The 17,247-nt window shown below is 38.1% G+C and overlaps 1 protein-coding gene and 1 pseudogene across 2 annotated transcripts in view; both read left to right on the top strand.

Annotated features, from left to right (window-relative positions):
- The window catches only part of ATP7A (ATPase copper transporting alpha), a 151,516-nt gene that overhangs the window by 41,247 nt on the left and 93,022 nt on the right, over positions 1–17,247 (top strand). The gene's annotated exons all lie outside the window — the stretch shown is intronic.
- On the top strand, positions 15,755–16,587 carry LOC102121638 (uncharacterized protein C4orf46 homolog pseudogene; annotated as a pseudogene).

A 17,247-nucleotide genomic window follows, 5' to 3' on the forward strand; every position in this document is an offset into this window, starting at 1 on the left:
ATTCCTAATGCATTCAACTTTGTTTTCATAGAGAGAACAACTCTACTTCATGCTGTTATTTAATCAGTGTATGTAATATTTAATTAAATCACTTGGCCATGAGAAGTTCAGTGGACATAAACAGCTTGAGGGCAAACACAGCTGAATCACCAACAATTCTACTGGTGGGAACAAGAAGTGTGCATCTAAGTGCTAAGCGTGCTGTGGGCATCTCAATATTTTAGTGATAGAAAAGAGACCATCAGTTAACCCATTGGAGGTTGGTTAAGATAACTTTTTGCAGAGTGTAAAATATGCTTTTTCTTAATGTATCCTAACATTTTTCTTGTCTGAAAATGGAGATCTACATCGTTGTTTTTAATGGCCACATGGTATTTATTATACATGCATTAGGCTGGGTTCTTACTTGAACACAACATAAAGCAGTTCTGGCTCGCTTAACCAGAAATGGAATTTATTGGTTAGGCTATTTGGATTGCTTATAGAGACAACAGAAGTCAATCAGAGTCAGCCAGGCTTAGAAAATAGGAAGGAACACAATGAGACTAAAACAGGCCAAGGACGTGCCCCAAGAAGTCTAGTGAGGACCTCTTCACTGGCATTGGCTTTCTCAGGACTTTTGCCAGTGCCACTGCTGGCATCTTGACTGTGTTCTTGCCTGTGCTGAGAATTATCTCTATCTGTCCTTGTGTATTCATGTCACTTTCTAATGATTCAAAATCCTGGGCAGAAGTGTCTGACTAGCCAAGTCTAGAATCATTTAGCAGCATCTCAGCTTCAAGGGGACAGGGAAAAGGAATATCTGTCTCCTCCCTTCTCCCTTCCTCCCACAACACACACACTTCGGCTTTAATAATGGGAGTCAGGATTGTACTGTTTATTTCCAAGACGCTTGCGGTGGGGGCATTTTCTTGACATGGGATGTGTGTTTGAATGCTGCGTAGCCAAAAATATGGCAACTGTTATACTGTGATGCACTAGAGTTTAATTAATATCCTGTTGTAAAAAATTTAGATCGTTTCCAGTTTGGTTCTGTTTAAAGCCACATAGTAATGGACATGTGAGCAATCTACTAGGGGAAATAAGGTATCTTAGCTGTTTTAATTATTATTTTAATTGTAATTTTAACTGTTTTAATTTAGATTTTAAAAGTTATTAGTGAGGTGGAGTAACTTCATGTGTATTGGAATTTTGGTTTTCTTATTTTGTCAATTGTCTGGCATATATATTTTTTGAGATATAATTTAACATACCATAAATTCATTATTTAAAAAATGTCGTCCGGGCGCAGTGGCTCACGCCTGTAATCCCAGCATTTTGGGAGGCTGAGGCTGGTGGATCACGAGGTCGGGAGATCGAGACCATCCTGGACAACATGGTGAAACCCCGTCTCTACTAAAAATACAAAAATTAGCCCGGTGTGGGGGTGCACGCCTATAGTCCCAGCTACTTGGGAGGCTGAAGCAGGAGAATCACTTGAACCTGAGAGGCAGAGGTTGCAGTGAGCCAAGATCACGCCACTGCACTCCAGCCTGGTGACAGAGCGAGACTCTGTCTCAAAAAAGAAAAAAATTTAAAAAAAATTTTAAAAAGGTCAAATTCAGTGATTTCTAGTATGTTCACAAACTTGTTTAACTATCATCACTATCTAATTACAGAATATTGTTATTACTCCAAAAAGAAACTCCGTGCATATTTTTTTTCGATAGGTCTACTTTTATTCAATGTTTCTTTAAAGCTAATATTAAGGTTTCAGGAAGTTACTCTGCAGGTGGTATTAGGGTATATGTAAGGCTTCTCTGATTAACCCTTTGGCTTTTATTAGTTATACTTTTAAGTTCTAGGGTACATGTGCACAGTGTGCAGGTTTGTTACATATGTATACATGTGCCATGTTGGTGTGCTGCACCCATTAACTCATCATTTACATTAGGTATATCTCCTAATGCTATCCCTCCCCACTCCCCTGACCCCACGACAGGCCCCAGTGTGTGATGTTCCCCTTCCTGTGTCCAAGTATTCTCATTGTTCAATTCCCACCTATGAGTGAGAACATGCGGTGTTTGGTTTTTTTGTCCTTGTGATAGTTTGCTGAGAATGATGGTTTCCAGCTGCATCCATGTCCCTACAAACGACATGAACTCATCCTTTTTTATGGCAGCATAGTATTCCATGGTGTATATGTGCCACATTTTCTTAATCCAGTCTATCATTGATGGACATTTGGGTTGGTTCCAAGTCTGCTATTGTGAATAGTGCCGCAGTAAACATACGTGTGCATGTGTCTTTATAGCAGCGTGATTTATAATCCTTTGGGTGTATACTCAGTAATGGGATGGCTGGATCAAATAGTATTTCTAGTTCTAGATCCTTGAGAAATCGCCACACTGTCTTCCACAATGCTTGAACTAGTTTACAGTCCCACCAGCAGTGTAAAAGTGTTCCTATTTCTCCACATCCTCTCCGGCACCTGTTGTTTCCTGATTTTTTAATGATCACCATTCTAAGTGGTGTGAGATGGTATCTCATTGTGGTTTTGATTTGCTTTTCTCTGATGGCCAATGATGAGCATTTTTTCATGTGTCTGTTGGCTGCATAAATGTCTTCTTTTGAGAAGTGTCTGTTCATAACCTTTGCCCACTTTTTGATGGGGTTGTTTTTTTCTTGTAAATTTGTTTGAGTTCTCTGTAGATTCTGGATATTAGCCCTTTGTCACATGAGTAGATTGCAGAAATTTTCTCCCATTCTGTAGGTTGCCTGTTCACTCTGATGGTAGTTTCTTTTGCTGTGCAGAAGCTCTTTAGTTTAATTAGATCCCATTTGTCAATTTTGGCTTTTGTTGCCATTGCTTTTGGTGTTTTAGACATGCCCATGCCTATGTCCTGAATGGTATTGCCTAGGTTTTCTTCTGGGGTTTTTATGGTTTTAGGTCTAACATTTAAGTCTTTAATCCATGTTGAATTAATTTTTGTATAAGATGTAAGGAAGGGATCCAGTTTCAGCTTTCTACTTATGGCTAGCCAGTTTTCCCAGCACCATTTATTAAATAGGGAATCCTTTCCGCATTTCTTGTTTTTGTTAAGTTTGTCAAAGATCAGATGGTTGTAGATGTGTGGTATTATTTCTGAGGGCTCTGTTCTGTTCTATTGGTCTATATCTCTGTTTTGGTACCAGTACCATGCTGTTTTGGTTACTGTAGTCTTGTATTATAGTTTGAAGTCAGGTAGCATGATGCCTCCAGCTTTGTTCTTTTGACTTAGGATTGTCTTGGCAATGCGGGCTCTTTTTTGGTTCCATATGAACTTTAAAGTGGTTTTTTCCAATTCTGTGAAGAAACTCATTGGTAGCTTGATGGGGATGGCATTGAATCTATAAATTACCTTGGGCAGTATGGCCATTTTCACGATATTGATTCTTCCTATCCATGAGCATGGTATGTTCTTCCATTTGTTTGTGTCCTCTTTTATTTCGTTGAGCAGTGTTTGTAATTATTCTTGAAGAGGTCCTTCACATCCTTTGTAAGTTGGATTCCTAGGTATTTTATTCTCTCTGAAACAATTGTGAGTGGGAGTTCACTCATGATTTGCCTCTCTGTTTGTCTGTTATTGGTGTATATGAATGCTTGTGATTTTTGCACATTAATTTTGTATCCTGAGACTTTGCTGAAGTTGCTTATCCGTTTAAGCAGATTTTGGGCAGAGATGATGGGGTTTTCTAAATATACAATCATGTCATCTGCAAACAGGGACAATTTAACTTCCTCTTTTCCTAATTGAATACCCTTTATTTCTTTCTCCTGACTGATTGCCCTGGCCAGAACTTCCAACACTATGTTGAACAGGAGTGGTGAGAGAGGGCATCCCTGTCTTGTGCCAGTTTTCAAAGGGAATGCTTCCAATTTTTGCCCATTCAGTATGATATTGACTGTGGGTTTGTCATAAATAGCTGTTATTATTTTGAGAGACATCCCATCAATCCCTAATTTATTGAGAGTTTTTAGCATGAAGGGCTGTGGAATTTTGTCAAAGACCTTTTCTTCGTCTATTGAGAGAATCATGTGGTTTTTGTCTTTGGTTCTGTTTATAAGCTGGATTATGTTTATTGATTTGCATATGTTGAACCAGCCTTGCATCCCAGGGATAAAGCCCACTTGATCATGGTGGATAAGCTTTTTGATGTGCTACTGGATCCGGTTTGCCAGTATTTTATTGAGTATTTTTGCATCGATGTTCATCAGGGATATTGATCTGAAATTCTCTTTTTTTGTTGTGTCTCTGCCAGGCTTTGGTATCAGGATGATGTTGGCCTCATAAAATGAGTTAGGGAGGATTCCCTCTTTTTCTATTGATTGGAATAGTTTCAGAAGGAATGGTACCAGCTCCTGCTTGTACCTCTGGTAGAATTTGGCTGTGAATCCTTCTGGTCCTGGACTTTTTTTGGTTGGTAGGCTATTAATGATTGCCTCAATTTCAGAGCCTGCTATTGGTCTGTTCAGGAATTCAACTTCTTCCTGGTTTAGTCCTTGTGATAGTTTTCTGGTTTGTGTGTGTGCCCAGGAATTTATTGATTTCTTCTAGATTTTCTAGTTTATTTGCATAGATGTGTTTATAGTATTCTCTGATGGTAGTTTGTATTTCTGTGGGATCAGTGGTGATATCCCCTTTATCATTTTTTATTGCATCCATTTGATTCTTCTGTCTTTATATGTTTTTGCAGTTTGTTTACATGGTGGTTTTGCCACACAAAATTTTAAAATTTCATTTAATTACATTTTAATCTCTTTTCCTTTACAGTTTCTGTTTTGGCTTGCTTAGAAATGCTTTCCCTACCCCATGTTTTGTTGTTGTTAGGTAATATTTATTTTTATATTTTCTAGTATTTTTTACTTTTTATTTTTACATCTTGTTCTTTAACTTGAAGTTAATTTAAAGATTATAAGATGGGTTCTAAAAATGTTCACAATTATTAAATGTTTAGCGTATTATCCCAGCACCACTTACTGATTTCCTCAGTGATTTGAATTGCTGCCCTTGTTATATACTGAATTCTTATATACACACATATGTACGTTTCTGGAACTTTCTGTTCTGTTGCAAGGATGTTTCTGTTCTGACATCAGCACAAGACCTTTTTTTTTTTTTTTGAGATGGAGTGTCGCTCTGTTACCCAGGAGTGCGGTGTCGCAGTCTCAGCTCACTGTACCCTCTGCCTCCCAGGTTCAAGTGATTCTCCTGCCTCAGCCTTCCAAGTAGCTTGGACTACAGGCATGCACCACCATGCCCAGCTAATTTTGTATTTTTTAGGTAGAGACGGGTTTCGCCATGTTGGCCAGGCTGGTCTCGAACTCCTGACCTCAGGCAATCCGCCCACCTTGGCCTCCCAAAGTGCTGGGATTATAGGCGTGAGCCTGGCCAATACTTTTTTTTAATAAACTATTTTTTAGTGTAATTTTAGGTCCACAGCAAAGTTGAGCAGAAGGTACGGTATGTAGCCTTTTCAGATTGGCTTCTTTCACTTAGTAATGCACATTTAAGTTTCCTCCATTGATAGCTCATCTTTAATGTCTGTACTGAATAATATTTGATTGCCTTGCTGCACTACAGTTTATTTATCCATTCACCTACTAAAGGGTATCTTGGTGGCTTCCAAGTGTCAGCAATTTTGAATAAAGTTGCTATAAACATCTGTGTGTGGTTTTGGTGTAGACATAAGTTTTCAACTCTTTTGGGCAGATACCAAGCAGTGCAATTGCTGGATTGTATGGTAAATTATATTTAGTTCTGTAAGTAACTGCCCAACTGTCTTCCAAAGTGGCTGTACTATTTTGCCTTTCCACTAGCATTAAATGAGCATTCCTAATGCTCCACATCCTCTTCAGCATTTGGTGTTGTCAGCATTCTGGATTTTGGCCATTCTACTAATAATAGATATGTAGCAGTGTCTCATCATTGTTTTAATTTTCATTTCCCTGATGACATACGATGTGAGGCGTCTTTTCATATGCTTATATATTATCTGTGTATCTTCTTTGGTGAATTGTCTTTTAAGGTCCTTAGCCCATAACATCAGGTTGTTTTCTTAGCACAAGACTTTTTAATAATTAAAACTTTTAAAGACTCTTTTAATGTCTGGTTGCGTAATTAGCATTTAGCATCATTATTTTTTAGTAATGACTTTTATAAAATTAATGGTATACTCGAAATGTTTGGCGAAACTGAGTTGTCCTTTTGAGCCTCACCAAACTTTTATTGTTTTCTTGTAGTTTACTTTTAACAAGTTATGACAGATATAAAATAAGTGTTTTTTCTTTTTCCTTTTTTTTTTTTTTTTTTGATAGTCTCGCTCTGTTGCCCAGGCTGGAGTGCAGTGGCCTGATCTCGGCGCACTGCAACGTCTGCCTACTAGGCTCAAGTGATCCTCCCACCTCAGCCTCCTGAGTAGCTGGGACTACAGGGGTGCACCACCGTGCTCAGCTAATTTTTGTATTTTTTGTGGAGACACGGTTTCACTATGTTTCCCAGGCTGGTCTCGAACTCCTGGGCTCAAGCACTCCACCCACCTCAACCTCCCAAAGTGCTTGGATTACAGGCATGAGCCACCATGTCTAGGCTGTCTTTTCAACTTATTCTACATAAGTGGTTAAATACTGACAGTTATTTTAGTTTTCATAGGCATTTAATGTTTTTGCATTTGTTAGTTTTGGCACTATTTTGCCTTAGAAGTAAAATCGTAAGATGGATGTTTCCCTATGAATAAAGCAATAACATTACAGGCAGTTCTTGATTTAGACATAGATTGTGTCTGACAAGTTGAATCAGGTGATTTAAAAATAAATTTTCTTTTCTTTTTAATATTTTTACATTTGGTGGTACGTGTGATTGTTTGTTACATGGGTATTACATGTGTAATCAGGTGATTGTTTTGATGAGGGAGAAGAGGCATTCCAATCACCAAATAGCCTTCAGAGACTCTAAGATTCCTGCACCAAGACCATATTTAACACATAACATTGTTGAAAAGCAACTGATTCATTTGTAATTTCAAATAGTTGAATTCTACTTCCCCATTCCTTCCTGAGATAATGATAACTGCCTTGCAAGAAAAGTTCCGCACACACTAAAAACATGTTTCTACCTTTTGTCTGTTATTGACATGGCAGCACTTGCTTAGCCCCTGTTGGAAAGGGACATAGATACTTGAGGCATATTTCTGACTTTTGGGGAACCTGTTTCTACCTGTGTTTATTGCAGGGTATCGGTATTTTTCAAGCATTCTCTCCACACCACTCTCACCTTTGGCTGGTTTTACTTCATGACTTTTGCAAACTTTGCCCTGTTAAGTTAATCCTTTTGAGGTTATTGTTATCTTTGGACTCCAGTCTGAATTGACTGTATGAACATAGGTAAGTTTCAGCTTTAGCTTCCTTAATTTTAAAAGATTATGATTCTATTTACATAGCAGGATTGTTGTGAGATGCATGCAGTGCTATAGAAATCTGAAGTATCTGTATTGTTATCATAGGACAGCTTATTTGTAGAGATGCTATGACTAGTCTAGGAGTCACAAAAATGGCCAGTGAAGTACGTTGCCTTTTAATTTGAATGTTCTGTTCTTTTTCGACCTTATTAATGTGTTTAAGTATTGCTACCTTATCTTTTAGGAATGGTCAAATGAAAAAAACTGTTATTTATTTTATTTATTTTTCCCGAGATGGAGTCTCACTGTGTCGCCCAGGCTGGGATGCAGTCGCGTGATTTTGGCTCACTGCAACCTCTGCCTCCCGGGTTCAAGCAATTCTTCTGCCTCACTCTCCGAGTAGCTGGGATTACAGGCATGTGCCACCACGCCTGGCTAATTTTTGTATTTTTAGTAGAGACGGGGTTTCACCATATTGGCCAGGCTGGTCTCGAACTCCTGATGTCGTGATCTGCCCACTTTGGCCTCCCAAAGTGCTGGGATTACAGGCGTGAGCAACTGTGCCTGGCAAGAACTGTTATTTTTAAATATATACCTGCCTACTTCAGCTGTTTCATCTGGAATCTGAGTCCTCTGTTTATATAATACTGGTTGTTTGATGAAAGAAATTAGACACTCAGTATTTTGGAAACAGGTTAATAAGATTAATTTTCATTTTAAAGGTTTATACAATTTAAAAGAAAAGGATGCATTATATAAAATAATAGAGAAGCTAATGCTTTCCCCTTTTGTTTTCATTTTAGAGGTGGTAGTGATTTTAAATAAAAGTGAATGGGTAGGAAAAAAAATTAATTGATCTGGAAATATTATATAGATACCTTGAAGACAACTAGTTGAATGTTATTTGCATAGCTAGAAATCATCTATTTATTAATAAAATAGGTATGTTTTTATAGCCTCGGTATAATAAAACAGGTTATTTGGGCTTTTTATATATGTGAATTTATCATTGGTCTTACTTATTGAATTATTTCAGTTTCAGTAACTTTTCTCTTAATTTCTGCATACTTCCTATTTTTTTTTCTTTTTCATTTCCCATTAAAATGAGAAAATGAGCTGGCTTTATGAGATGAAATAATTTAGGCCTACAATGAGTATAGGTAGTACTATAACATACCTGTATATTCACTACCCAGCCTAAGAAGTTAAACATTGAATATATAGTTGCATTTCCCCTTTGTGCTCCTCTTAAGTCGCTCCTCTCCTCTCTCCCACCTCAGTCTATTGAATTTGGAGTTTATCATGTCTGTGCACACTTTTGTATTTTTACTATTTTATATTTTCACAACTATATATGTATGCATACAAAAACAATGTATAACATTGTTTTATGTTTTTAAACCTTTGTATCCTTTTTTTGGACATAACATCAACATTTTATTTTATTTTTTATTCATAAACATTGTTTTATTTTGTCTTGCATATTTTAAAATGTATTAGATGGTGTCAAACTATCACTTTGTCATTTGCGTTTTTCTTAGAACATTGTTTTCTTAGAACAATGTTTCTTAGAACATTTTTCTTAGAACATTGTTTTCTTAGAACATGCATTTATGTATCAACATATATTGATACATAAAAATACTTCTAGTTCGTTTGTTTCTAAAATTATTTTTATGGCACATTATAATTATTCATATTTATGGGGGACAATTTGATGTTTTGATACATCTACATGTTGTACAAAGATCAAATCAGGGTATTTAGTATATCTATCACCTTATACATTTATCAGTGCTTTGTGATGAGAACATTCAAAAGCCTCTCATCTAGCTATTTTGTAATGTATAATACCTTAATGTTAACCATCCTCAACCTACTGTGCAATAAAAACACCAGAACTTATTCCTTCTATCTAAATGTGACCTTGTACCCATTTACCAACCTCTTTCCATCCATCCCTCCCCGTCCTTCCCTCTGGTAACCACTGTTCTACTCTATGACATCAATCTTTTTTTTTTTTTTTTTTTTTTTTTTTGAAATTCCACATGAGCAAGATCATGTGGTATTTGTCTTTTTGTGTTTGGCTTATTTCACTTAACATGATGTCTTCCAGGTCCATCCATGTTGTGACAGATGGCAGAATTTTATTCTTTTTTATGGCTGAATAATATTCCATGTATATATATACACCACATTTTGTTTATCCATTTATCCATTGTTGGACATGGATCGATTCCATATTTTGGTTATTGTAAATACTGCTGCAATAAACATGGAAGTGCAGATAATCTCTTCACCATAACAATTTCATTTCCTTTGAATAAATACCCAGTAGTAGGATTGCTGGATCATATGGTAGTTCAATTTTCAATTTTTTGAGGAATCACCATACTGTTTCCCATAGTGGCCATACTAATTTACAATCCCACCAACTGTGTATAAGCGTTCCCTTTTTTTCCGTATCATCACCACCCCTCTTTTCTTTTGTTATTTTGATAGTAACCATTCTAACTGGAGTGAGTTGGTATCTCCTTGTGGTTTTCATTTGCATTTTCCTGGTGATCAGTGGTATGGATTGGATCTGTGTCCTGGCCAAATCTCATGTTAAAATGTAATCCCCAGTGTTGGAGGTGGAGCCCAGTGGGAAGGGTTTGGAACATGGGGGCATATCCCTCATGAATGGCTTTGCACTATCCCCTTGGTGATAAGTGAGTTCACATGGGTTGTTTAAAAGTGTGTGGCACCTCCCATTCTCTCTCTCTTGCTCCCACATCACCTTCCACCATGAACAAAAGCTCCTTGAGGCTTCACTGGAAGCTGAGCAGATGCTGACACCATGCTTGTACAGCCTGCAGAACTGTGTGTCAATTAAACCTCTTTTCTTTATCAATTACCCAGTCTCAGTTATTTCTTAGTTTTCTTTTCTTTTTTTTTTTTTTAACGGACACAGGGTCTTGCTCTTTCACCTAGGCTGGAGTGCAGTGGCCCAGTCACAGCTCACCAGAGCCTTGACCTCTTGGGCTTACGTGATCCTCCCACCTCAATCCCCGGGTAGCTGGGAATACAGGTGTATGCCACTACACCTGGCTAACTTGTATTTTTTGTAGAGACGGAGTTTTGTCATGTTGCCCAGGCTTATCTCAAACTCCAGGGCTCAGGCATTCTGCCTGCTTTGGCATTCCAAAGTAGTAGGATTACAGGTGTGAGCCACTGCCCCTGGCCAGGTATTTCTTTATAGCAATACAAGAGCCGCCTCACACAATTAGTGATGTTGAGTGTTTTTTCATGTGCTTATTGGGTATTTGTATGTCTTCTTTTGAGAAATGTCTATTAAGGTCTTTTGGTCATTTTTTAGTTGGGTTATTTTGCGTTAAGTTCTTTATATATTCTGGATATTAACCCCTTGATAAATGTATAGTTTGTAAATATTTTCTCCCATTCTGTAGATTGTCTCTTTACTTTGTTAATTGTTTCCTTTGCTGTGCAAAAGCTTTTCAGTTTTATGTAATCCCATTTGTCTACTTTTGATTTGTTGTCTGTGCTTTTGAGGTCCATTCAAAACTTCCTTGCTAAGCCCAATGCTGTAAAGTATTTCCTCTATGTTTTCTTCTAGTAGTTTCATAGTTTCAGATTTTATATTTAAGCATTGAATCCATTTTGAGTAGATTTTTGTATGTGGTGAGAGGTAGGGGTCTAGTCTCATTCTTCTGCATGTGGCTGTTCAATTTTCTCAGCACCACTTATTGAAGAGAGCAGTGGTGTTTGATATGGTTTGAATGTTTGTCCTTTCCAAATCTCATGTTGAAATGTGATTCCCAATGTTGGAGGTGGGACTTGTGAGAGGCAATTGGATCATGGGGGAAAATCCTTCATGACTGGTTTGGTTGGCACCATCTCCTTGGTGATAAGCAACATATTGTGTGCTTTTTTTTTTTTTTTTTTTTTTTTTCCATCTCTTACAGGAAGGAGAAATCTGGTTGTTTAAAAGATTCTGGGACCTCCCCCTGGTCTCTCTTGCTCATTCTCTTGCCATGTGACATGCTGGCATACCTTCGCCTTCTGCCATAATTGTAAGCTTCCTGAGGCCCTCACAAGAAGCAAATGCCAGCATCATGCTTCTGTATAGCCGGTACAACCATGAGCCCAAATAAATTTTCTTTTCTTTATAAATTGCCCAGTCTCAGGTATTTCCTTATAGTGATGCAAAAATGGACTAACAGTATTCTTAGTACCTTTTTTTGAAAATCAGATGGCTGTAGGTGCATGAATTTATTTTTGGGCTCTATTCTGTTCCATTGTGTATGTGCCTGTTTTTATACCAGTACTATGCTGCTTTGATTACTATAGCCTTGCAACATATTTTCAAGTCAGCTAGTGTGATTCCTCCAGGCTTGTTCTTTTTGCTTCAGATCACTTTGGCTATTTGGGGACTTTTGTCATTCCATATGAATTTTAGGATAGTTTTTTCCTATGTGAAGACTGTCATTGATATTTTTATAGGGATTACTTTGGGTAGTATGGCCATTTTAAAAATATTAATTCTTCCAATCCATGAACGTGGGATAGCTTTTCATTTGTTTGTGTCATCTTCAATTTCTTTCATCGACATTTTTTAGTGGTTTTTTTTTTTTTTTTTTTTTTTGGAGACAGTCTCACTCTGTCACCCAGGCTGGAATGCAATGGCATGATCTCAGCTCACTGCAATCTCTGCCTCCAGGGTTCAAGTGATTCTCCTGCCTTAGCCTCCCAAATAGCTAGGATTACAGGCATGCACCATCATGCCCAGCTAATTTTGTATTTTTAGTAGAGATGGGGTTTCTCCATGTTGGCCAGGCTGGTCTCGAACTGACCTCAGGTGATCTGCTCACCTCAGCCTCCCAAGATGCTGGGATTACAGGCGTGAGCCACTGCACCCAGCCAGTGTTTTATAGCTTTTAGTGTAGAGGTATTTCGCCTCCTTGGTTAAGTGTATTCCTAAGTATCTTTTTTTTTTTATAGCAATTGTAAATGGAATTTTTTTTTTCAGGTGGTTTGCTATTAGCATATAGAAACACTGCTGATTTTAATAAGTTAATTTTGTATCTGTGACTTTACCAAATTTATTTTTTTATTTGATTATTATTTTCTTTTCTTTTCTTTTCTTTTTTTTTGAGACGGAGTCTCACTGTGTCACCCAGGCTGGAGTGCAGTGGCGCGATCTCGGCTCACTGCAAGCTCCGCCTCCCAGGTTCACGCCATTCTCCTGCCTCAGCCTCCTGAGTAGCTGGGACTACAGGCGCCCACCACCATGCCCGGCTGATTTTTTGTATTTTTAGTAGAGATGGGGTTTCACTGTGTCCTAGGATGGTCTCCATCTCCTGACCTCGTGATCCACCCACCTCGGCCTCCCAAAGTACTGGAATTACAGGTGTGAGCCACCGTGCCCGGCCCCAAATTTATTTTTTAGTTATGTCTTTCAGTAGATATTTTAGAGTTTTCTTTATATAAGATCATGCCACCTGCAAACAGGGACAATTTGACTTTCTTCTGAAACTTTTTTTTCTAAACTATGTTTATGGGATTTATCCTTGTTGCTACTTGTAGTTCTGCTTCAAGCTTTCTCATTCTCAGTGCTATAGACATTTGGGGCCAGACAATTCTTTGTTGTGAGGGACTTTCTTGTCCATTACAGGATGATTGGCAGTATCCATGGCCTCTATGAACTAGATGCCGGTAGTACTCCCTTGCTGCACTCTGAGTTGTGACAACCAAAAGTGTCTCCAGGCATTTTGAAATGTCCTGTTGGTGGTGACATCACCCCTTTTCTCAGTGGGAATCACAACTCTAGTTCATTCATTTTAACTTCTATATCATGTTTCATTATAAATATACCACAACCAGTTTTTTCATTTCCTTGTTGGTGGACATCTAGATTACTTCCAAAGTTTTATCTATTAGCAACATTGTTGCAATGAGCATTTTTGTTCTTGTTTCCTTGTGCACATGTGTGAGACTCTATCTAGGGTACTATGCTTAGGAGAGAAAATGTTGAGTTTTAGTATATGCATATTTTCAACTGTACCAGCTATCACGAGGCAGTTTCCATAATTGTACTAATTTATACTCTAACCAGTGGAACAAGAGAGATCCCATTTCTCCATATCCTCACCAACACTTGGTATTGTCAGATTTTGAGATTTTTATCTACCTGATGGAGGTGCATTATATTCATTGTGGTGTTAATTTGAATTTCCTTGATTACCACAAGGATCACAAATTGTGCAGATAGAGTTGTATCCAAAAAAGAATTAAGGCTGGGCATGGTGGCTCATGCCTGTAATCCCAGCACTTTGGGAGGCCGAGGCGGGTGGACCACTTGAGGTCAGGAGTTCAAGATCAGCTTGGCCAACATGGTGAAACCCCATCTCTAGTAAAAATACAAAAATTACCCGGGCCTGGTGGCATGTGCTTTTAGTCCCAGCTACTCAGGAGGCTGAGGCAGGAGAATCACTTGAACCTGGGACGTGGAGGTTGCAGTGAGCTGAGACTGTGCCACTGCACTCCAGCCTGGGTGACAGAACAAGACTCTGTATCAAGAAACAAAAACAAAAACAACAGCAAAAAAAAAAAAAATTAAATCTTACTGCATGATTATTGAGAATACAGGAGCCTTTCCCAAATTATAAGTGCTGATTATTTTAGGGGAATTTTAGAATGATGTTTGCGCTTCTGTGACCAGCTTTAAGAAGTGGTTTTGAACAATCAGACTTCATATGTGCCATGTTTTGTACTCAATTTCTGTAGTTTGTTTCCAAACCAGAGATGATCATCTAGTTATAATATTGTACTTCCTCTTAGAAAATGATATTACTAATGGTGATTACCATCTCTGCTTAGGGAGTGGCTCAAAACATAGTAATAACTTGAAGTTATTTCCCTCAGTGTTGTTGGATGCTTTTGTTCTCAGAGTCACTCATCACTAATAGCTGGATGCCAATTTTGTCTCTTTGATACTGTGGTTTCCCAGAAGCCTGCATTTTTTTTCCATACCATATGAAACTGTTTATGATCTTACTCTGTTTTCCAAGTCATTTTGCTGAATGCAATGGGATGTTACAAAAGATATTCCTGGTTTTGTACCTATGTTTAAGACATTTAAAATGAAAAAGATGGACATAAAATATATAACAAAGTCAATTAGAGTTGTGTGTATATGTAATAAAGTAGTGAGAGTGAGATGGAATTCCTCTGAGGTTTCACATGTAAAGTCCAATTTAAGTAGAGTTATAAAAAAATCAATGCAGGGGAATTACGAAAGCAGAAATAAATATGTATTCAGAGTTGATATGACTTAAATTAAGATGTAGTGGGAAAAGTGGCTTCATTAATATAATTTTTGTTTGTGCTCACACATTGTGGATTTCTCAATACTTACTTCCTGGGTGAATGATCCAGTGCCTTTCTGCCTGACTCATCTCTCTTAGTTCCTCAGTAAGCCTGAGAGTTAGTCCAGTGCTTTGCTCTGGGACATACCCCATGATAAAACTGTATTTCAATCTTACATTCCTAAACAGGTAAACTAGCCTTCACCTACCAAAGGTATTGTCTTCTAAAAGTTTGTTGCCAATTCTGTTTGTTGAATCTGATGTTTTCCCATAAAACGATTTAGTCAACTCTGGTAATCTTGCTAGATCAGCCCTCACAAGCCCCGTTTGACCCATAAGATACAGGAGCAAGTTTGAGTTCTGTGTTCTGGAGGTAGACAGTCAAAGCTATAAGAACAATAAGGAAGAGTTTCCTTTTTTAGGCTCAGGACTATCCTTAGATAAAATTTTGATAGGATCTATTTGTTTTAGACATTCTTCTACTTCCATTTTTATACCCTTGTACTGCTTCCCACTGACCCCCTCCCAGGTCCCTAATACCTTCATGCTTGCCTTAAGTACTCCATCTTGGACTCACCACCTGAACTCATCCTATTTGTCCTTTGCTCCCAAACCTGCCTTTCCTGTCCTATCTGGGCTTTTGTTCTCTTGTAGTAACTGACCTTACGTAGGTATTAAGAGAGATAATTCCAACTATCATCCCCCTGATTATCAAAAAAGAGTTTATATTTTAAAAAGAAGATACAATGGATGTTAAGACAACTGACCTTCAAAAAGTCACTTCATGGGGGAAAAGAGATATGGAAGGAGCTATTCTAGATTAAATGAGGCAAAAGAGACATAAAACCAAATGCAGTGTGTGAACCTTGTGAGGGTCCTGAATAGTAAAATTGGACTTCTTCCTACTTGAAAACTTATACACAAAAGGCACTATCAAGAGAATGGAGGATTTGGGTATAAGCGGTTGAAAGATGGTTTGGATGCTCTGGGCGGATTCTGCCGTCCCAGTGAGGCTGGAAAATAGGGTCTGGAGGCAGGAACATAAGGCTGATTCACACTTCAGCTATGACAGGAAATATCCTCCCATAAGAGCATAGGCCAAGTAAATGACTTTGTAACTTTACTTCATCCTCTCCTTTTACATAGGGTGTACTCCAAGTAGAGGGTATTTAAACTCACAAAAACTCTTTAAGAGGGCCTTTTGAGCCCCTGTGCTCAGGCCTGCTCCCATACTGTGGAGTGTACTTTCATTTTCAATAAATCCCTTCATTCCTTCCTTGCTTTGTTTGTGCGTTTTGTCCAATTCTTTGTTTAAGACGCCAAGAACCTGGACACCCTCCACCGTTAACACCAGCCCTTCCCTGTGGCTGACCCTGAGGTGTTGTTTCTTCACAACCCTGCTTCCTCTCTCTTCTCCCTCATTTTCATACCCCTCTTCAGCATCTTCCCTGGGAATTGCTGTGAGTTTAGGCCGGCTCGTTTTGAGCAGGAGCAGCAGCTGAACAGTAGACCTGCTGGAGGAAGTGGGGCTGCAGATTGGAGACACAGCATTTTTGTTAACCAAACTTCTTGAAGCCCTATCTACAGTGTCAGCTCAAGTGGAAGAGCTTGCCATCAAATGTCCGGAAAATGCACGTTTCCTTAAAGCATGATGGGACCTCTTGAAAGAACGCTGTGATTCTTGGAAACCTGACAATTGATTTGGCATACTTAGCTGTTTGATAGTGACTGTGTAATAATTTATACTCCCTCATATGTGATCATTTCACATGTGCCACATATATAGGATAATATCTAGCAGTTCTCTATATCTTCAGAATGAAATTTTTCTTGGTTTTCTTGACCTTTGTAAGAGCAGAATACTGATTCTATTTTTGATGTTGATCAGTACTTGTTTATTCTTACACTTTCTGCCCTTCAAACTTTCATAGAATCCTTTACAAAATTTAATTTTATCAGTAGATGGTTAATATTAATTGTGCCACAGTGCTACCAGTAGCAAACTAAGTGAACCATTATTTGTTGTGCAGTAACATGCCGAGCATGGCAGAGTTAGAAGTTGAGCTTCATCTTATGGACCAAGGGAGGTAACTTTAAGGTTGCCAATGGTAGTTTCAGCTCCATTAGGCTAAGTTCTCTAGAGCAAATGATTGTCTTACTTACTTCGGTATCCCCAGCACCTAAAACAGTGTCACACAGCATTCACTAAATGTTTATTGAAAAGAAGAGTTGACTAACATTAAAAAAGCTATTTTTTCTTCCTGTATTTAGTAGGAAGAGTATAGTTGTTTCTCTAAAAAATGTATGAATCAGGACTTTGTTGACTTGAAGGAAAATGTTATCTTTTTCACAGAGATTTTAACTTTGATGATAGCTTTTAAAAACGTGATAAATACTTTTATCCTGCTATGATTATTTTTAAAAGTCTTTTTTTTTTTTTTTTTTTTGAGACACGGTTTCATTC

The sequence above is a fragment of the Macaca fascicularis genome, chromosome X (genome assembly GCF_037993035.2).
Source record: "Macaca fascicularis isolate 582-1 chromosome X, T2T-MFA8v1.1".
NCBI lineage: Eukaryota > Metazoa > Chordata > Mammalia > Primates > Cercopithecidae > Macaca > Macaca fascicularis.